Below are 22462 nucleotides of genomic sequence, written 5' to 3'. Positions count from 1 at the left end.
AGGAACTTCAGCTTCAGACTTTCTCTTGGGAAACTGTTAGGCCTATTCATCTTCTCTAATGTAGCTGGCTAGACCATGGGTTCCCAAACTCCATCAATGTGGGCCTCCCCTCTGAAAACAGTGACACCTCCGCGCCCCAACAATAATTTTCAAATAATGATATTCACTTCAGTTAAGCCACTTAAATCGGTGCTATACTATGCTATGCAATGCAATGAGTTTTCATCATATTTTCGACATTTGGCTTTGTTGCCCATATCAGGCTCGGGCCGTGCAGCGATTGTGACAAATCTGTCCATTTTAAATTAGCTATCAGAACGTCACATATTACTGTCACGTATGTCCAACCTCTTACGTGTATCTGTCACTTAATATTCATTTCTATAAACCAAGGCGGCGGATTCCTAAAGAAACGCAAGCACCCACACCATAAGTTTATCTAAATTAGCTATGTACCAAAAAATACATTTTACCGTGACTCAAAGAGCTGTAAACAGTGTGCGTGTACAAATCCGCTTGGAGCTCAAGCTCCAAGCTGCAAGTTACCGTTCACTGGTAACTTGCAGCTAGCTCGGCTGGCGGCACTGTTGCTAAATTACGTTATTAAGTTTGGCACAATACATTCTCAAGGGATCAATAATACTTCCACTATCCCAAAGATTTAGTATACATCTCGTCTATGATTTATTTCGATTTTATAATGTTGACAATTACATAATCATTGAAAAAAAAAACATAGATAGTTCTAACATGAAATAAACGTTTTTCCTTTTTTTTTTAATCAACCTTCCGCGCCTCCCCTCAAATCATTTGGCGCCCCCCAGAGGAGGCGCGCCTCACAGTTTGGGAACCTCTGGGCTAGACCATGTCATTGCCACACACACAAGTGGGGGCAGAATTGGAAATGTGTCATAGAGTGACAATGCATTGGTTGATTAAGTTAAAAAGTCACAGGTTAGGTTATTGGTTATTATTGTAGGCCTAATGATGCTATTCATAAATAATGGGCTGTAAAGTAACTCAGACTTTAACAAAAACAATTTTTTAAAGGATATCGACTAATTATCGTTATCGTCAAAATCACAAAAAATATCGAGATATTATTTTTTGTCCATATCGCCCACCCCTATTGGGCACCTTGAACAGACCAGCTGATGAGGATCGCAGTGAGCGGGAAGGGGTGTAGCTCTCCAAGAGGTCGGTGATATAGTTGGGAGCAAGGTTATGCAGGGCCTTATATGTCAACAGTAAGATCTGGACTCTCTGGGTAACTGGTAACCAGTGTAGCTGCAACAGTACAGGTGTTATGTGGCTTGTGGACTTTGTGCCTGTTACTATCCTGGCTGCAGAGTTCTGAATTATTTGGAGGTGGTGGAGTGATTTCTGTGGAATGCCAGAGAAGATGGAGTTGCAGTAATCAATGCGGGATGTAACATAGGCGTATACAAGTACTTCTGCACTCTGCTGACTGAGGGAGGGGTGCAGTCTTGCGATGTTGCGCAGATGGAAAAAGGCGCTGCGAGACACACTGTTAATATGGGCAGTGAATGAAAGTGTGCTGTTTAGTATAACACCAAGACTCTTCACCTTGGTGGAGCAGGCAATGTTGGAGCCATCTACAGATAGGGAGAGTCTATTTTCCATCCTTGCCAGTGTTGTTTTTGAGCCAACAACAAGTAATTCAGTCTTGTTACTGTTCAGTTTTAGGTAGTTGTTAGTCATCCACAGATTTATATCATGCAGACAGGCAGTCATCGCAGCAGGAGGAAGGGAGGCAGTCGGTTTGGTGGACATATAAAGCTGGGTGTCATCAGCATAGCAGTGAAACTGAACATCAGCAGAAAACAAACACCACTAAAACACTAACACAGCCAACAAATGATCAGCACTACCAGGCAAATTCAAATCCTGGATACCAGCATGGATACAGGATCTTGTGGCCACTGATCGTGTATGAATTCCCAGTTAGTGGGGTTTGGAAGGTTAAGATATCGCCTCTGCATGTTGTTGGGATTACCACAGTCAGGCATTGAGATGAGATCTCAGGATCTGAGTTGTGGAAGGCTGAACCTGTTGGCATCAATTTTTTGTCAGTCCATGCCAGGCTGAAGCACCAACATATCCCTTGTACAACCCCAAATCAGAAAAAGTTGGGACATTGTGTAAAATGCAAATAAAAACAGAATGTGATATTATACTATAATGTGATATTACTTGAATGTTATGTTTGTCTGTGGACCTAATTGGTAAAATATGTCTCGTCTCCACCGGGGGATAGTCGGAAACGTAATTTCGTAATATCACTTTGACTTTGATACAAGTCTCGTAAACCCATATTTAGCAGCCAAAAAGGACAAAGACAACATAACAAATGTTGAAAATGAAAATTCGGATTATTCAATGGAAAATATATGTTCATTTTGAATTTGATGCCAGCAACATGTTTCAATGTTGAGGAACTGAGAAGACCAGTTGGCAGAGTTTTGAGAATTAAATGTTGTCCCATTCCAGCCTGATATAGGATTGCAGTTGCTGGCCATTTCAGCATCTGGACTCCCTCTGTGGTTCTCAACCTTTTTTGAACAAACGCCCCCTGACCTCATCATGATCAATACAATTTTGGCTGTTGCATGTTTTTGAATTGAGTATCAAACTGTGCACATAAACAATAGTTATCAGAGGTTTTTCTGAGCCCACACAATGATTTTCTTTACAGAAACAGGTCTGGTTTTGTTGCAGTGCCCTCTGAGGTCCAAAAGACCACGGCCATCCAATTTTGTTTTTCAGCTCTATCCCTTGTTTGCAAAGATTTCTCTGGATTCTCTGAATGTTTTAATTATATTATGTCCTGTAGATCAGTGTTTCCCAAACTTTTTTTCTGGCGACCCACTTTTTAAAAATGACAGACCATCGCGACCCATTTCACTTCAAATCTACCCTGCAACCACCAATATTGTTTTAGGCCACAGGTTCTCCAACTTTTCTATGCCTCCCCAACCATACATTGCTATAGGATCCCTGCTTTGAACACGGTTGTGTTGCATTTTGAGCACCATCAGCGTGAAAAGTTGGAAATGACTACTGAAAAGATACGTTTTAATGCGCATCCGAGAGTAGGGGAAATTCTCGCATGTTGCGCAGTCGTCATTCGTCAGCATAGTAAGCTGTTCCTGTATTTCTAAAATAAAATGTTGTAGGCTACGTTGCGTTGCAGACAAATGGGTCCATAACACTGTGGACGTCAATTCCAATGTAAACAGCAAATAACTCAAGTCGTTATATTGTATTGTTGTATTATATTATAGGCTATTGTATAGTCGTTATATCAGAACAAGAGGCGTTTGCGCAATAGCCGGAAGAATGCGCCTTTACGCCTTTAAAGTCCCGAAGGCAAATCATGTTAATTTTTGGCATACAACATTTTTAGGGGTTTTGAAGGGTGCTGAATTCAAATCTTCTGTATGCCAGGCTCAAAAATGTCCCATAATGCCTCAAAATGGAGAAATCCAATATGGCCGCCGCCGCCAGGTCAAAATCGAATTAATCACTTATCTTTTAGACTGTACAAGGTAAAAACCTGAATGTAATGTGCTTTTATAGGTTTTCACATATAGGGAATTCAATGTCATGCTCAGATTTAAGATCAACACTAGAGAAAATGCTTGAAATTAATGTACATGGTTAAAATTGTTGTCTCGGATAATGAATAATTCATGAAAAAAGAGGACCATGAAACAGGTTGATGGCTTTCTGAAGAATTTACTTGAAACGTGTTTAGAAGCAAGGTTGATTACCATATTTCAATTATATATTTATATTATTTATCTGTATTTATCTATTTATCTGTATTTTAACTATTTATTTAATAATGCATATTTACCTATTTATTTAGTAATTAATCCATTCTGTTCTAATCAATTCTTTAAACTTCTTGGTATGAAGAGGTAGGCTACACACTTATAATTATCCTCATCCTCCTCCTCTCCAGCAGTGTTCTGACAGGTGCTGCTGCATAACATGCAACTTTTCCTGCAACTGTAGCGCTGGCTTAGACATCCCTTGACGCAACCACAGGAGGTGATCTCCTTACAAGCTTTTGGAATTGGTGAGAGATAGTAGCTGTGGCACTAACTGATCATTTGGATGGCCTGATAAGTGTGTGTTGTGTTTGTGCCAGAGGCGATTCCTCTAAGACTACAGGGGAAGCTCAGCCTCCTCTAAAATATCACGGAAAATCGCATCAAATAACACTATTACATCAGCTTCTAGCCTACTATTCCAACTAGAACATGCTGAAAAAATATTTCGCACCCGTAATACATTGCTGTAACAACACGATCTATCAAAAAACCATGCAAAAAACCCATAGACGCTCGGCTTCACTGGCTTTCAATGGCACTACAGAGTGGGCTGATTTCAGTGCAGAAAAGCTACACGTTTATTGGACAAGCGCCACAAAATCGTCATTTCCAGGGAAGCCCGGCGTCTCTGGGAGTGAATGGGACAGTGGGATGGCCCGGACGCCGAGCTTCTGTATGATGATTGGAGGAACCGTTATAGAGGCTGGACTCTTTTTGATTGACAGCATATGTCGCGATCTGACAGGAAGTGGTTCAAGTTCAAGGCAGGGATGCGTTAACGTTAGTGTTGGCAGGTGAAGCCGAGAGACAAGGCAAGTTACAGCTCAAATTCTCATAATTTGGGAGCAATACAGTCGGTTTCTATTTGTCTTTGTAAATAGCATACTGTAAATAAAACCGTAATGTGGAGTTACAGAGTTTGTGACTTGCTTTTGTTCCAGTTGTATATTTAGGCTAAATTAGGTAGCGTGTGTAGGCTACATGCCATGTCTGCCATGCCAACTCTATAGCCTACTGTTTGGGATACTTTTTGCCCTCAAAGAACAATATAGCACCTTAATAATATTAATTTAATAATTTACCATTTTTATCAGAGCTTCCCCTGTTCCAAAGAGCAGCAATCGCCACTGGTTTGTGCCACCAACATGCTTTCTTGGCAAGGGACGCCCCCCAGTCGTGCATGAATTGTTTAATTATGCCTACGCACACAAGGGAAGCCCGTTGTCGTTTTTTCTCTGGTAAACGTGCGGGTTCTCCTGTTTCCGAGGGTCCGTCAAGGAAGATGGCAAGAGTAGCCAGGGCGCTTGGGGAGTCCTCAGCAGCCTTACAAGCCTCACTTTTTTCTCTTAGCACAAGGCCTGCAGTTACCCAACCTGCTCCTTCTACCAGTCCGCATGAGCTGGAGGAGGAAGATGAGGAGGCCATTGTGGACGTTGAGACTGTTCTTGCGTCTGAGGGAGAGGAGCTACCTTGTGCACTGCCCTGTGTAGCCAGCCCCGTGGGAGGCGAGCTGGCCCGTCTGTTTGAGGAGGTCGTTGGCAGGGCATCCAGGGCTCTTGATATTCCCCTTCCAGAAAAGCCCCTTGCCTCTGCATCTAGGTTCCACACAGACATGACTGAGCGCCCAGTGGCGGCGCTCATTCCCCTCCTACCAGACTTTAGCGACTTGTTCTGTCACCAGTTTTCCTCCCCAACTACTTTTCATAGGTGGTCTGGCCAGGCTAAGGTGCTTTCCAACATGCACGGTGAAGGGCTGATAGGTTGTGGCTCACTCCCCCCAGTGGATCAAGCTTTGGAGCCCCTCTTCAACTCCCCCAACTCCCTCTTTGGTGGTCCCTCCTGCCTCAGTGCCAATGGCAGGACTATGGAGGCTCTGCTGGGTAAGCTGCATAGGCCCATAGTGATGCAAGCCCGCCTGGCTAACACAGCGGCCATTCTGTCCCTGTATGTTCGACACCTCTCTGGTCTCTTGCAAAGCAGTGCCGGTGATCCCACTCTTTTGATAGAGCTCCAGTCAGCCTCTGTGTACCTCACTGCAGTGTCTAAGGAGCAGGCAGTGGCATCGGGCCGCTCCTTGCCTCAGTTCTAAGTAGCTAGACGCCATCTCTGGCTGTCTTAATCTCAGCTCCAGCAGGCAGACAGAGAGCGTCTTTTGAGAGTGCCGGTGGAGCCTGGGTCCATGTTCGGCCCACAGCAGGCGCGTGACAGCTGGCCCTGTGCAGAAGAGGTGAAAGGGTCTCTTGGCAGGCGTACCAGGGGCGCTAAGCGCCCTAGAGCATTCACGCCTCAGCCAACACCTACCTTGGGGCATCCGTCTTGGGGGCCGACTGATCTCATGCAGCGGCTTCAGGCATCCCAGGGGCGGGGTACCTGTCCACAAGCTGGCCGGGGGGGCCAGCGTGCTAGTGGCCGTGGCCTCTCCAGGCGCCCTTGTCGTTCCTGACAATCTCCGAGCCAGCCAGCCTCACCTCTCAGCTTGATGCATTAAGGCTTGGCTGGAGCAGATCCATGGGTGCTCTCCACCATGACCCACGCTCAGACCTTATGTGCAGAGCTGTCCACCCTCCTGGACAAAAGGGCGATAAGGGAAGTGAGGAGTTCAGACCCCCAAGCGGGGTTCTTCTCCCGTTATTTTCCTGTACCCAAGCACACAGAGGACCTTCGTCCTATTTCAGACCTCAGGGCTCTCAACGTACACCGGTCTCTGAGGTGCAGGTTCATCACAGTTCCGAGGGTGCGGCAGGCCATCAATGCAGGGGACTGGTTTGCTACCATCGACCTACAGTATGCTTATTTTCAGATACCCATGGCCAGGGCATTGGCAGTTCCTGAGGTTTGCATTCGAGGGTCAGGTCTTCGAGTTCCAAGTCCCCCCATTTGGAATCTCTCTGGCCCCCCGAACCTTCACCAGGTGCATGGAGGCAGAGGGGGCTGAGGATATTAAACTATCTAGACGACTGGCTCATCTGTGCAACCTCAGAAGTGCAATGCCACCTACACGTGGCTTTGCTGTTGAAGCACATTCAGGACTTGGGCTTGCGCCCCAATCCCAAGTAAAGCAGGCTTCAGCCTTCCCAGGTCACCACCTTCCTGGGCATGGTCCTGGACTCCAGGAGGGCAACCATCTCAATGTCTCAGTTGCTTCACGTTGCACGCCCAGGTGGAGTGGAAACTCTGCCTTTGCCTCTTGGCCTTATGACCCTTCACATGCGCCCAGTCCAGAGGTGCCTGTTGAGCCTTTGTCTGTGCCCCCAAGGGCCCTCCCAGGCCAAGGTGACTGTGTCCCGCAGGCTTCACAGGGCCCTATTGGTGGAGAGATCCCGCCAACACCGAGAAGGAGAGTGCCATGGAACCAGAGATTCGTGACTGGGTCGTATTTACAGACACATCCCCAGTAGGCTGGGGCACCGTTCTCGATGGTCAGGGCATCAATGGTCTCTGGACGGACCCTTGGCTATCCCAGCACATCAATGTCCTGGAGCTGATGGCTGCTCTCCTCACCCTCCGACACTATCTACCGTGGCTAAGATGTGATGGTGAGGACCGACAGCACGGTGACTGCGGCCTACATCAACAGACAGGGGGGCTTGGGGTCTCCAGGTCTTTACAGCCTGTCGACAGACCTGTGGCTCTGGGCTCATCCCCTGTTCAGCTCTCTCAGAGCAGTTCATGTGCCGGGGGCCTTGTATGCTGCGGCCAACATCTTGTCGAGAGGGGGCCCACATCCCAGAGAGTCGAGGCTCTAGTTAGCTTCTTCCTATTCACAAAGGCTAACTAGCTAACGTTTTTTTTTAGTTTCTTACGATATATTAATTATTCAGTTAGCCTATACATAATCCTCACATAACAATATTCACATGCTATTATAGATGTATTACATGGTCCTAAACAAATTGTTGTGATATTATGTTATAGTTTACCTGTTACTGCTGAGCATCATGTGAGAGGAGCGACATAATTGCTAAAAAGTGCCTCCTCAGTGTATAGGGTTACATATGGGTATTTGTGTGTGTAGGGGTACGGGTAGGGGTGGGATGGGCAAACATGTCATCTTAGCACACTGACATCAAAACAATAGGCTCAGGTACAATATTTCAATAGTAGGCAAATCTAGTAGTAATAGCTTAAGAGTTTCAAGCATTTTCTTCAAATACTAAATAAATAGTTAAAATACAGATAAATAATATAAATAGATAGTTAAAATATAAAAATAAAAAACATGTTTCAAGTAAATTCTTCAGAAAGCCATCAACCTGTTTCATGGTCCTCTTTTTTCATGAATGATTTGTTATCCGAGACAACAATTTTAACCATGTACATTCATTTCAAGCATTTTCTCAAGTCTTGATCTTAAATCTGAGCATGGCATTGAATTCCCTATATGTGAAAACCTATAAAAGCACATTACATTCAGGTTTTTACCTTGTACAGTCCTAAAGATAAGTGATTAATTAGATTTTGACCTGGCGGCGGCGGCCATATTGGATTTCTCCGTTTTGAGGCATTATGGGACATTTTTGAGCCTGGCATACAGAAGATTTGAATTCAGCACCCTTCAAAACCCCTAAAAATGTTGTATGCCAAAAATTAACATGATTTGCCTTCAGGGTTAATTTATTTTCAAAATTGACCTAGACTAAGAGAAGAATGGGTGAATTTGGATGCACTTCATATGCCTTGTAGTGAAGTGAAGCTGAATCGCTGTGCCATGCTGCGCAGGAGACTGCGGCTCACTGGTAGTTATTATAGGTAACTTCAAATCAGCGCGATTTACCCTTATTGGCTACTGCACATTAGGCTACAAGATCTGTAAGAGATGATCCGCAGCACTGAAGTGAGACATTATTTAACTCTTTGTGTAGCGCATGTGAACGCTTTTCCCCCCATTTCAACCTGAATATTGGTGGGGACATTTCAGTCGTAATGTGACATTGGTGTGGACACGTCCTTCGGTCCCCACGCAAATCTACGCCCCTGGTTAGGCCTATAACACAACATAAATTGTGCTGGCGACCCAAATAAAATCTCCTGCGACCCACCTGTGGGTCGCGACCCAGACTTTGGGAAACACTGCTGTAGATGATGAACTCCCCAAGACCCTGCTTCTCTGGGATGCTCTTTTTTCACGCCCAATCATGTTGCCAGTTACCCTAATTAGTTGTGAAACATTCCTCCTTTTGTTTTCTTTATCATTAACACAACTTTTCCAACATTTTGTTACCCCTGTCCCAAATTTGTTGCTGATATAAAATTCAAAATTAACATATATTTTCCATGAAATAGTCAAATTTGTCATTTTCCACATTTTATATGTTGTCTGTGTCTTTTTGCAACTAAATATGAGTTTACTAGATTTGTATATGATCACATTCTGTTCTTATTAGCATTTTACACAACGTCCCAACTTTTTCTGATTTAGGGTTGTACCAATGAAAAGGAACACTGGAACACATCCTCAGCAGCTGCACTAAAGCATTAGGGGGGAGGGTCGCCATCGCTGAAGCACTGAGGGTAATCACTGAGTCCATCTGTAGCACCAATGACTAGAAAGCATCTCAGATCACGGAGACACACACCGAGAATCACAAGCTTCACTGGCAGATGAATAGGGAAGTGAATCGATTCCCTAAAGGCATTGTGGAGACCACCCTAAGACCTGATATCATGCTGGTCTCAGAAACTAAAGAGGTGGTCGGGCAGGATGGAGCTCACAGTGCCCTGGGAGGAGAGGACGGAGGAAACCAGGGTGTTAACATAGGCGATCTCATACATCATACATACATACATACATGTTTATGTTTATGTAATTTAGCATACGGTTTTCTTCAAAGCGATGTTGAATATCAGGGGTTTTATTATTACTGTCTTTTTGTCTCAGCCACAGAAATGGCTGAGATCAGAATATGTATTGTAAGCAGACCGGCAAATTGGGTACCTAACTAATTGCTCGCCCCAGAAGAGACATCTTAATTAAATCTACCCAGGAAGGTCACATCACTACCTGCCCCTCTCCAATCTGACCCCAGACAGGAATGTATATCCTGTCACTATATTAATCTCCATGAGTGTTCTACATGTAAGTTCATGGTCTTGTCTTCACTTTGCAACACTGTGCTGTGCTGTGCTTAGAGATCTGATGTAACATCCAGAATAAAGAACTATTCTTTTGCAAGCCAGCCTCAAGTTTTACCTGCTCTTAACTACATTGGATCAACTCGGTCAACTCGATGTCTCCATTTGGATTTAAGGAGACGGTTTTTCAATAGCATTCTTCAGCGATTTGCATACACACATATGTGGTTGGTATAAATGGCCATTCACAAACAGACATTCTCTTTCCAGCCTACTAATCAGCGTGAGCAAAGTGTGTTTACTGCCTCCGTACACAACTCAGTTCATCCTTGCAGTGTGAATACGGCTGCACCACCACAGGGAAAGGAAAAGGGAGGATTGCAGAGCTGGTGGAGGAGTGTCGCAGACGGGAGTGGGTGGTGTGCACGCTGCCTATTGAAGTGGGGAGCAGGGAAATCACTGTGCAAAGCTTACAGCCTCCTAGGCATGGCTGGGGCATGTCAAAGAGTAGAGTAGAGCTTCAGTAGAGCTTCAGAGGTGACAGGGAGAGCCTCAAGATGGCTATGGATCAGAGGGGACAAGCCGTTGGCAAATCACTCCTGGCCAGTTTGCCTGGGTGAGGGTGGATGAATCGGAAGACCCAAAACACCCGAGGACTATAGGTAATATCACCGATCGATGATGTGTCCAACCAATTAATGTAACTACCATATCACTGACAGTTTGCAAAAGAAGGATAAAAGACAAACACATTTCAACAGAAGAATACGAGACAAAGAAATGAATTTATAAATTCATGAATTCCTCTTTGAAACTGAAGCAACTATGCCATTGAGAGAGTGAGTTGAATCTTTGATTCTTGAACAGTTACCATGGGTATATCTTCAGGGCTGGTTTGCTTCTGAAGAGTATCTCAGTCTTTTTGCTCCCAATAGCTATTCTGTTATTTTAATAGTTCATTAATGGATCCATGCAGCGATAATACACTCATATCTGGATTACCCTGTTTCTCTGGTGAATTGCTGGTTGTGGAAATCAGAAGATGGAATCATTCATCTTAAATGCCGCTCTCTACTGTTCATAGATACAATTGCATGTCAAGTAACAATGTACACAGAACAGCTTGTGGCTGTTTTGCATAGTTTCAGAAACTGCTGCTTAGAAACAACACTTGGGGTTTTGATATTTGAAATGTCTGTTTTGAAAGATATGCACATTCAGTTCAATCTGTTCCCTGTTGACTCTATGTAAACACTAATATTTTGGAGAAAACATTATACTAATATTTATAAGGAAAATGTTGCAAGACATTATCATAATTGTTTGCAAACACAGTGGAAGAAGCCATTTAAAAGTGGTTGAGAAAACCAAAGGAGGTCTTTCCATGCCACTGATTTCAAAGCCGGACAGTAAAAACAGTTCAGACTCCAGAGTATTATTCCTGTAGCCTTCCAATAGCTTACGGGGGAGAGACATTTCTAAAGCGAATAATAAACAACGGATCAATGGCCTATTATCACAATGATAATTTCCTTTATATTTTCCCTTCCCCACACTGCAGCTGAAATGTGAAAGCACATAGACCCAGTTGCGCTTGATGACCAAGAGGCTTTAGTGGCACGGCTGAAAGGACACAGCTTTGGTCCTGGCAGAGAGCGCCGTGTCAAAGTAACCTTGGAGTTCACTGCTGGAGTCCAAGGATTATTTGTTTAGCTGCAGTTTATCCAGCCCACAGCCCAGTCCCCCCGACCTCAAAAGGACCGGACTGAGTGCCCCATCCCTTTAGACCTTTTTTTTTTTTTTTTTAAACAAGATTCTCTTTTCTTACGATTATCCCTCAATGTTTCTAAGCCATGACGTAAGTTGCTTTTTATCTTTTTATAGTTGTATGCTGCATTGCATTCAATTGCACACGTTTGTACATTTTGTGTTTTTATATTTTGTTATGCACTGGACGTCACAATGCTTCTTTTGGATTTCCTTCAGTGTTTCTCTTTCAAAAATGTTTCTAACCATGCTCAAGGCCACATTGATTTATTCTGGCAAAGGATGCTGGACATGTGCTTCACTACATCATGAACGATTGTGGTGCAGCTTTAGTACGTACTTTAGTACTCGAATACAAAATCCTTAACATGAAGCAGCAGGAGTTCAAGGATAAGCATACCGTGCTCACAAGCATTTCTCTCCCTTTGCTCTGCTGAAACAAAATCTACATCCAATTGAATTTGAAAAGGACTCTCTAAGATATCCTCCACATGCCAATATGAATTCTTACATTCTACTACAGCAATGTCAGCAGAATTGATGCCAGAGTCCAAGCTGCTTTGAAGGTGAAGCACTGAGCATATTTTATATGGAGAAATATTAAGACTTTCAAATGTCCTTTTTAAAAAATATTGGAAATTACATGAGTAGACCTATTTGAGAGAATTACTTTTTTTTCATTCGAAAACATATTAGTGAATACATTTCCATGTAAATGATGAAATTTCTTCTTGAAAGGTCAGATCCTGTTAAAGTTATATAAAAAGCATGTTATGGTTTAATATTAAAAAGCAATTCCCTTCTCTTCTCTGGTAGATGCAGACACACTCAAATACTGCACAAGCCCATTCCTGGTAAGTGTTGGCAGAAGACAAACACACACACACACACACACACACACACACACACACACAAACACACACAAACACACACATATGCTGATTACATTCTCATTACATAACACAAAGGCTATCAGTATATTTGGTCAAATGTGACATTTTTAGGCTTCGATGGAAGACAGATACCTGACAGCACACATGCTTTTAATTCATGTCATGGCGGTGAGGTCTATTCGGGGTGGGATTCTTTGTTTCCTCTGCCGCAAAGTCATTTATCAACTCCTCATGCACGGTGTGTGTGTGTGTGTGTGTGTGTGTGTATGTGTGTGTGTGTGGGATGCAACAGGAAGTCGAAGCCAAGTGAGTAGACCCATCTCCCTCTCCCAGACACCACTGCAGGGCATTCTGTACATGTCAAAGCAGTAGAGGTGAATGGAATACTCTCTTTGAAATGTCACCCTCCTTCTTGAAATTCATTCTGTGCCGTGCTTAGTGTGCAGGGGGATCTGCAGAGCCTGGGTTACATGTGATTTTTTAATTAAATGTAGCCATTGCCCAGATTCACTCACCTTTCACCTGCTAATGATCTGCTATCCCTCTGCCTTTTTATTAAGCAGTTTTTCAGGTGAGTATTCTATGTTACTGTAATATTGGCAAAATAACCAGGGCACTGGGGTTGTTTTGTTTGTTGTGGATTTGTATATTAAACAAGGAAGACCACTATGAAAATCAGACATCAGATGCCATATATTCTAATGTTTTTAGACTAAAAAGATCTGAGGGTTTTCTACTGCAAGTACCGGTAATTACTAAAACTATTGAGCTATTACAGTTACATTGCATTACTGCAATATACCACTAGATAGCAGTGTCATCTAGTTTAGTGGCAGCAAACCCAAGATAACACTGCTGCATGAGCTGAGCAACACAAACAGAAAAGTACATTATTTTGCTCCATATAATGCTGTCGTCTTGACACTGGTTCTTAATTCCTTAATCAAATTCTTATTGTTTATTCTAGATAGGTAGACTATATATATCTAAAAAAAGATAACAAGATAATAAAAACAGATCTTTATTTCATGAGGTCATAAACCAAGATGTCTTGATAACAGTAAAGCTCATCCTTCCTTGTTGCTTTTCCTTCAGTCAATCCACTCTCTCAGAATAGTCACATATGATGCAGTTAGGATATCAGAATATTATTCTGGCTTCAGTGCTCAGTCTGCTCACACAACCTTCTTCATAACTTTTCGGGAATGACTTGTGAGACTGTCATTCTGTGACACCTCCACAGATCAGTATCTAATATATGCCTATTGCGTAGAAATAAAAAAAATCCACAGCTGGGCTTATCTTTGCACAAGCTGCTGCTGGGAAATTAAATTTTATTATGCCACTACAGTGCTTAAATGAGACTGGAGAGTGCGGGAATGAGGAATAGAGCAGAAAAAAGTGTGTGTGTGTGTGTGTATTTATGTGTGTGTGTGTGTGTGTGTGTGTGTGTGTGTGTGTGTGTTTATGTGTGTGTGTGTGTGTGTGTGTGTGTGTGTGTGTGTGTGTGTGTGTATGTTTATGTATGTGTGTGTGTGTGTGTGTGTGTGTATGCACCTGGCACAGTTTTTTTTTTTTGTTTATCCCACGTACATGATTTCCCAGTAGCTAAGAGGTATTATTACTCTGAGATTCGGAATACCCAATCCAATTGAAGGCAATTAAGATCTGATTGCCTTGTTTCCAATGTTTTGAATACCTAATTTCTTAATCCTTCTTCTGATTTTCGGTGCTGTCATGATTCATTTGGCGTTGGAATCTGAGTAATGCTTAGCCTATAAGAGGCTATAAAGCCTGCTGGGCTTTGCTGTCTGTCACACCCCCTCGGCACTGCCTCTCAAGCAGATTCATCTCCTATCCTGCTGCTGACTGCTGGATCCATATGGGAATAGATCACTGCGCTATGACAGTCCATCGACCAGACTCATGCAGCCTTGCTTTCCATATGCGACGCTGAGATGACTGATTAAGACCCGCAGTTCTACATCAATGATAACTAACCACATTATGATAATCACAACCTTTTATTAGTGCCTGAAGAACAACTTCTTTCAACTATAGGATTGGGGAAAATGTCTGCTTTTTTTTTTTTAATGGTTCTACTACACTGCGACACACAGCATGAGTTAATAGAATTGATGTGCTACAGTGCCTCTTCCTAAAACAACACACACACACACACACACACACACACACACACACACACACACACACACACACACACACACACACACACACACACACACACACACACACACACACACACACACACACACACACACACACACACACACACACACACACACACACACACACACACACAGGTGGAGCAATGGAACAGTACAAGTGAGACATAAACTAAGAAATCCAGACATTGCAAAGCCAGGAAACATCTTTCCACACTATTGTCAATATTTAGTTAATTAGGTCAACTGCTACTGCCCTCTGTTATAGTCCTTCAGGATGTTCGTCAGTACTTCTTACCACTTACCACCAGGATTAATGACACTGATATTAGTCATAATATAGCTGCTTAGACTAATGCTGATAAATTAAACAAGTACAAATCATGAAGACCTACCATGGACATTGGACAAGGCACAATCAAGGCACAATAAAGGTACAATAAAGGTACAGTGCCACTAGGATACAGAATAACAATGCAAGTGAGTCAAGGGAGGAAGAAAAGGGATAGTCGGGATAGGGAAGAAGGAAGTTGTAAGTAAGCACGTCCAACATAAAGTACAACTATACGTGTAGCATTAAACGTCCTCCATATTAGTGAGTGCAGTGAGTATTACTTTTACCCCACCTAGATGGATTGTAAAATGGTTGTCTTTATTGTAGTAACTCAGTAAATATGACTAAACGGTACATAACAACAGTTCTCTAAATGGCTATTGTAATTCTTTAAATGTTGATACATACATTATATGCTACATTTAGATTTTGAATGCCCTTACTCATTTTATTCACTGCGAGTAGCCTACTTACAATAACATAGACAAAATTACATGACAAATTTCACAAATGAATTTGTTGGTTTTGCATATGCAACCAATATGTGTGTCTGTCAGTAGAATACAGGTGTGTCTTTTATAACAAGCATTCATAGATGATATGGATCACCGAGAGTAAACTCTGACCTGCATGAAGAGGTAAATAGCCTAAGGGTGGCGAATGCTCTATCTCTTGTCTCTGAATTCTGTAACTCAACACTAGTTTGTCAGTCAAAACGCACCAACTTAGTGAAGTTATTTCTAAACCGTTTCTAAAAGCTGTAATTGAGTAGGCCTACCTGGTTGAGTCCTATAGGTCCTTGGTAATGGCTACTCTATTTAGGCTACATAAGTTATACATTGTTACATAAGTACATTGTTCATAACCAGCTGTTTGGCTACTAGTCTTTATCTTTGACTCTACACTAGTAGGCCTACATTCATTTAATAAGGGCGTTATGAGTATCCACCCATATTTATAATGTCATTAAGTGCACAATTATCAGGCCTACACTGCTGTTGATTAATGCTTTTTGAATTCAAAATTAACAATGCACATATTCATATTTCATATCTGACTATTGCTTTACAAAAGAGATATTTAATTAGGTTACTGTACTTAACAATATGCCTAAGTGGGACAAATGCAACAACTTATGCGCTTCCAATGAACCGGAGGTTGACGCAATGCAACATGAACAAAATATTTCCCCGCCCAACATTACAGTAGGATCTGTCTTATCCCGCATTGCGTTGACCACATTTGGGAACAAAGTAATACGTGCACAGGATCACATCCTCTACCAGCTACCAGACTCACGTGCCCACTATTCGATATTTAATTACTTAATAACGATTATACGATTGTAGGCCGACGCTACGTCTTATTATCTCCCCTCCCCTCCCGTCTGAGCGGTAGACGGAGTTGAAACCATAGGAAACAAGTGAAATGAACAGTGAGAGTGAGTGAACTGAAGACTTCAAGTGACGGGAGTGAAAACAATACAAGTAAGCAAATCTGGGCATATTCTCTATCTCTATCATAACTAGTCTTCGAGCCAGTCTCGTAGGAAAAGTTTTACTAGACTGTCGTTTACTTAAATGCGTGCGGTGGTTCACGGGATTTTACCTCTGGATTTTACTGAAGTTTGTTGTGGAGCCAATCTACGTCACGAACAGCAGTATTCAGCTAGCTAATTTTCGACGCTATTCTAATGACCATTGGCATGTCAAATTAAGGGGGGGGAATAGTAATGTTTTGAAATATCTATGCAGAGAAAACTCGCCTATCCCGTTATGAAAAATGCAAAGTAAGTAACAGTGACATTAACATTGTCCAGTTAGCAGGCTAGCTAAGCAGTTACAACTTTATTTTTAGCATGCAACAGCCCACGTTTTGAAAGGCTGCTAAGCTTTGTCTAAAAGCATTAAACCACCAAATCTATTTGTGTAAATGTCCTCATCTGTTCAGTTTTTAATGCCGAGTGAACAACTTGCCTGGCGCTTTGTTGTTGGTAGAATTACACTCATGACATGAGTGAGTAACGTGAGTTTGCTTGGTGCGGTTTCGAGGGGCTACTTGAACTGTGTCCCACGGAGTCCTCTTGGACATCATGCTGCCAAGTCAATCAGGCACCATGCATGCTCTCTGAAGCACTAAATTAAGTTTCAGCTGGTCTAATACTTGGATAAATATATTAGATAGATGAATGCAGCCTAAACAGTATGAACATACTGTTTGTATAGACAAAGATAAATGTATTCCCACATATTATACTTTGTCTATGTGTATACTGTCTATTTCCTATTGTAGGCTAGATAAATATAGCCTATAGACAGTACACACAAACAAAGATAAATGTATGTAAACTGTTAGTAAATAGCCTAAGTGTTGACTGAACCAAGCTCTCAAGTCTTTTTTTCACTTCAAGGACACTGTCAGTTTAATTCTACATTCCAACAGATGCTTCAGTTTAGTCATGCATTTGTGTCATCCTAATGCTGGCCGAATCAAAGAGAGGAGAATTGATCTGGAATGGCATCACTATCGTGTATTTTCTGAATAAAGCTTACCTGAATCTACTGGTATATGACCTTTCAGTGTCTGTAGGATTATTGTAAAGGTTACTTAATTCTTATGCCAACTTTCATTAATCATCATTTTGAAGTTATATGAATTGAATATGGCTTAAAACATTATAGGCCTAAGCATTAAAGACACTTTATAGATCAACCTCTCTATATCTTTAATCAAATATCTGTAATGTTTCAGAAAACCGAAACATTCAAGGGTAGGCCTGGCTATATAGAGTATATATTGAAAGATATTACAATTAAACCATGCAAGGGTAGGCACTAGGCAGTTGTGCTGTCACCGGCATTATATGATTATGTAGATAAATAATAGATAAATAGTTTGTTTACACATTTAAATGACAATGATATTTTGCATGATATTGTCATATGGTACATTATCAACATGTTATTTTGATAATTATATTGTGCATTATTAATGCTAATCATAGGTCCATAGGTCTTTTGGCATGAGAATCGCCCTTATTGAAAGTTGTGGTGAAATTAATAGAAGTCTATGGTATTTGAATCCTAATGTGTTGACACAAAACATGTTTCATCGGTTCTTTTGCAGAGTAAGCGGAAAGACTATATCAGGCCCTCGCAATCTTGTTTCTTTTCTGGGAAGTCTTATTCATAACATACCATGCAGCTTTTGCCAGCTATAGAACATAAATCCAAATGATTTCTGTGTAACAGTTGGCTGTTATTGTTACTTATGAATAAGGTAGTGTTGCTATCTTCAGTATTTTTTGTCATTTATATGTATATTCAGATATACCGGAAATTAGTGGGGTAGAGAGAGAGTGACTTGGAATTACGAAATAAACACATGGTTCAGATCTGTGGTTGAGATGTTGCCAGTTGCACCACAGTTTCATATTACAATCTTTTAACACTTTCATGGACTGTAAGTTTAAATAGTGCTGTAAATTGCTTTAGAAAGTTTTATTTTTAGCATAATTGAGAATTGTAATTGAAAATGTAAACTATTCCTGTGGCCCTGTTGATGACATTCTACCTACAGTTGGACATGTAGTTTCACTGAAACATAGTGGCTTATGCTAAGAGGGGTTCTCAAAATTACATGCAATTTGAGGTTCTTTTGAATGTTTTTAGCATGATCGTTTGATGTAAGTAACTGCCTGTTGTGATAGTGGACCACCATATAAAATAAATACCACATGCTTCTAAAGGGGCTTGCTACCAGATGATATGTGGCCATGCTTCTGTGTGACGTGATAGGGCACTCTTAAACTCCCTCACACCTTATTGCACCGTGGTTGAGTAGTGGCTGCTTCACAAAGCTTTACTTTTCTGAATTTGCATTTCAGACGTCTCATAAATATTGTAATCCCCCCCACCCCTCACACACACACACACACACACACACACACACACACACACACACACACAAATACACACACACACACACTTTTTTCTGCTCTATTCCTCATTCCCGCACTCTCCAGTCTCACGCACGCACGCAGATGATTGAAGCTTAGGCCATGTTTGGAAAGCCACTCTTCCTTATGTCACACTTGAAAATCCTTTCCAATTATTGTTTTTTTTTTCTGCTAGTCTACAGACATATGTTTGCCCTGTAGCAGAGAAATATGTGACACCACATCTATTTAAAGTTGTTTGATATGCCGTGTTGCGTCGCAGACTCTGCAACAGACATCTTTGGCCCTATCTTTAGTGACGGCGTCAGGACTGCAGCTTGTGAGCCTCTGTTGCGTAGACACAGACATGCTGTGTTCAGAGTGTCAGTGCGCACGGTGGTTGCCATAGTTGCCTTCACACTGGCTCCAGTGTGTGATGGCGTCATCGCCCATGCGGAGTTGACTCCACTTCTGCTTCTCTCTCTTCATCTCTCTCTCTCTCTCTCTCTCTCTCTCTCTCTCTCTCTCTCTCTCTCTCTATCTATCTGCCACTCTCTTTTTATTCAATACTTTTATTTCTGTTCCTTCTCCATTAGTTTTTTTTTATGCATGCCTTCTGCCTGGCTCCAACTCGGGTAGCAGGTAGGAGGAAGCTTATGTCTCCTGAGGTTCAGAATATGCTTTGCTTTCAGCCTGCAGTTTTACAGTCTATCACACTGTGCAAATACCTGAATCATTCCCCATTCATGACCAAGCCATTTAATTGTCAAGCCAGGTGAAGTGGCTTTCCCTCTCTAAGGTCCTTTAGCTAAAGTATGTACACTACCAGTCAAAAGTTTGGAGACAGTTAGACATTTTCATTCCACTCCATTATAGACAGAATACCAGATGAGATCATTTGCATTGTTTTTTGTATCAGGGCAGTAGTTTTCAGATTACATTGCAAAACTATGTTTTAAGTGTTATGCTTACATAATTGCAAAAGGGATCTCGACTGTTGTAGAAAGAAATGGCTGATCTTTAATGCAATATCTACATTGCCGTTATCAGCAACCATTCATCCAATGTTGCAAAGGCACATTCTGTTTACTAATCTGATATCATTTTGAAAGGCTAACTGAGAAAATATTGGAGAACCCTTTTGCAATGTATGCACATAATGTAATCTGAAAACTGCTGCCTTGATTAAAAAAACAATGCAACTGATCTCAGCTGGTATTCTGTCTATAATGGAGTGGAATGGAATTTTCTAAGTGTCTCCAAACTTTTGACTGGTAGTGTACCATGATCTTTGGGCTTTGTCAGTTGCAATGCTCTCAGTCTGCACCCAGTGTCCAAACCCAGAATCACACTCCATTCATAATCTAGCCTACCCATTTGATTGTCAAGCAAGGAGAAGGGTTTCTCACTTTCTAAGGTCCTTTAACTAAAGTGTGATGTGTGTGTACAATTATATTTGGGGTTTGTCTGTTGCAGCAACACTCGGGCTTCAATATCTGGAGCTGAAATTGTAACAGATTCAACGTGGGGTCTCCCCAGGCAGTCTGTGGTATGGCTGATTGATGTTTGCAGTTAGAGGGGAAACGTGTCTGCTTGGGAAGGAGGGAGAGAGACAGAGAGGGGGCGAGGGATAGAGAGAGAGAGAGAGCGAGAGAGAGATAGAACATGGATCAATAGAAATAGCTGTCATGAATCTGGGAATGCTTTTTCTGTGTGTTTTTCCATCGCCTGTGAAATGTTAAGTTAACCGACTGCGAAGGTCAATACCCTTCGCAATTGCAGACGTCATGCAGATTGCTATGCTGAAATGTAGCTGCCTATTAACATCAATATTACAGATTCTTAGGCTAAATGTAATTGTACTCCTTGCAGAATGTGGGGTGTCTGTCCTGCGGGGAAAAGGAAATGCTGCTGACTATGCTGATTTGCACTCACGAAGACAGGCTACAGCTGGTATTCGTAATGTAAAAAAACTGAGAATGTGTGTAGAATGGGGAATTCTCAGTGCTTTGCTATTCAGACCTGCCAAAAAGGGGTCATACTTTTTTACAAATATTTTTGAGTTATCAGGGATGCAATAAGAGATGTTATTATGGTGTTATTTATGACTTCATGACTTTACACTCACTGCCTTCCCATAGACTGTGAAGGTAAATAAAACCAGTATTGTCTTTCTCATTGTGAGCACTTCTGCAATTTGAGCTGAGGTGCTTGGCATGGCTGGGATATAGTGAGACCTTAGCCCTTTGCCAGAGGGCTGTGTTTTGTTGGTATGAAAGAAAAGTCTCTCCTGGAACAGAGCTGACTAGGGAGGACGCCCAAGAGATTATGTCCCCTCGAAACTAGAAGGAAATGGAGAAGAAGACGTGATTTGGCCTGGTTTATTTTATGGGTCTCACATGAATGGAAATGGTTAATTTTACCCTAGTTAAATTTTACAAGGAAGATGTCTGCTGTTTGAATAGTTCAGTTTACAAGGACGATACTTCTGCTATTTGACTAGTTCAGTTTGACAAGGAACATGTTTCCGTTGTCAGTGTTACAAGTTATAGGCTAGTAAAAAAAAAGACAGTTTCATTCCTCCTTGAAAGGCTTTACTGTCTTTTCTTTACTTGGTTTCTCTTCTATTGGTCTATATTCTGTTTGTGGCTTAAGACTTCTGTCCAGTCATGCATGGCATGTGAATGGTGCAAGTATGATGACATAGTGTAAATGTCCAAGGCGTTTACTGTCAGTGCATGGCGTTGGATTTCAAAATAACGTGAATTTCAAGACTGAGGCAATCCTTCCACCTTAGCCTGATTTACACTGGGATTCTTTTGCAGCCTAAGGGTATGGGTGGGTTCCTTAGTGTGCCCTATAAAATGTGAAAATGATACACTTTATTCAGCTATTGGTTTGCCTCCAGCTGTCCTTATTGTCCTATGTTATGTTTGGCTCAGAGGAAGTTACACGTCTGTGATTAACCTCCTGTTATTCTTGCACTTAGTCTTAGTTATAGTCTTGTTGTGCCAGATGTGTTGTGGATTTTGGGCAATTACGTTCTGGCACTGTGGGGATGGTCCACATCTGTGCACGCAACTTAATGAAGTTTTGGTGTTGGAGTGAAACCAAAGCCCAGTGCAAACAAGACTTGCTTTTCCCTCTGAAATTAAGAGGATGAAAGTAGTAATTTCTGTCTTCCACAACATTTCACTTGATGATTGCCTGTGTCCCCTGCACATCATTATTATGATTTTTTTAAACATAATATTGTAAACCATTATTTTGGACTCATTTTTGTGTCCCTCATGTAACCATATTTGTTTTCTAAATTATTTGTGAGAAAAGAGGCCAATCTCCTGCTTGGAAATTCATCATTAGTTATGATTATTATTAAGACATTCATAATAAGAATACCCGAAAAGGTCTTT

At 41.8% G+C, this 22462-nt stretch overlaps 1 protein-coding gene across 3 annotated transcripts in view; it reads left to right on the top strand.

The window, feature by feature from the left end:
- The first annotated feature begins 16354 nt into the window (after positions 1-16354).
- Positions 16355-22462, top strand: part of pam (peptidylglycine alpha-amidating monooxygenase) — a 57897-nt gene continuing 51789 nt past the window's right edge. For all 3 annotated transcript variants that reach the window (XM_076284413.1, XM_076284414.1, XM_076284412.1), the window contains exon 1: positions 16355-16599. The gene's annotated coding sequence lies outside the window, so the exon portion shown is untranslated. The remainder of the gene's footprint in view (positions 16600-22462) is intronic.

The sequence above is a fragment of the Alosa pseudoharengus genome, unplaced genomic scaffold (genome assembly GCF_046254945.1).
Source record: "Alosa pseudoharengus isolate Yale_2024_CS ecotype anadromous, Long Island Sound unplaced genomic scaffold, YU_APseudo_1.1 YU_APseudo_1.1_scf_14, whole genome shotgun sequence".
In the NCBI taxonomy this organism is placed as follows: domain Eukaryota; kingdom Metazoa; phylum Chordata; class Actinopteri; order Clupeiformes; family Clupeidae; genus Alosa; species Alosa pseudoharengus.
The sequence above is the reverse complement of the archived record's forward strand: the minus strand, read 5'-3'. Positions and strand labels throughout refer to the sequence as shown.